This window comes from Bactrocera neohumeralis, unplaced genomic scaffold (genome assembly GCF_024586455.1).
Source record: "Bactrocera neohumeralis isolate Rockhampton unplaced genomic scaffold, APGP_CSIRO_Bneo_wtdbg2-racon-allhic-juicebox.fasta_v2 cluster10, whole genome shotgun sequence".
Taxonomy (NCBI): Eukaryota; Metazoa; Arthropoda; class Insecta; order Diptera; family Tephritidae; genus Bactrocera; species Bactrocera neohumeralis.
In genome coordinates, this window is record NW_026089623.1 from 11,886,760 (window position 1) to 11,887,641 (window position 882).

An 882-nucleotide genomic window follows, 5' to 3' on the forward strand; every position below is an offset into this window, starting at 1 on the left:
GTCATTTACAATAAATTGACCGAATCAGCCGTTCATATATCACTAGATTCTGCAATGGGTGCTCTCGTGCCCTAGTATATTTCGGTATAGGATTTTTTCAATCTGCACTCTTACAAGAGCAAGAGAATCCCCCTAGTGTAATGTAATAAATAGTGCGGATGCTTATTTGAACTTTGTTCGTATGCATTAACGTTTGCAGTCTTTGCTTACCATTTTTTCGTAGTTAAAACGGATTTTATAATACAGTACTTTTCGGATATAAGACCCCCGGTTAAAAGATTTCCCCGCTTATAAGGAAATAAAATCAGGTCACAAAAAATTCCACATAAGCAATATACAGAAAAATCCCCGGTTAATGTGTTCCCCGTTTAAAAGGTCTTCCCGCTTATTGAAAATGTGCGAGCCATTTAAAGAAATCCATACAAAAATTCCCAGATATAAGAATGAAAAATCTGACAACACTTATTTGATTTTTTTTTTTGCGGTATGGCAATCTGTAAAAACATATGTTTGTTGATTAATGGTGGCAAATGTGAAACTTTGGCAAAAGTGTAAGTGAAATAATTTGTATGTTTGCAAAATGTATTAGCGTTTATTTTTTTACAGGATGGCTGGTAACAAAAGAAAGACGCTTTCCATAAAGGAGAAACTTAAAGTTATCGCTGAAAGTAAAATTATATCAAAACCTCAATTGTGTCCCAAATATGGGTGCTCTTCATGTACATTAAAAAAATTTTAAGAAACGCAGGTGAAATTGCTAACAAATCGTCAACGCGCAAATTGTCTGCAAAAAGATTGAGACAAGGTAAAGAAGCCCAGGTGGAGCAGGCGTTAAGGCGCAAGGATGGCTCTGGCGACTACAGAAGCGCAATGGCATTCAGC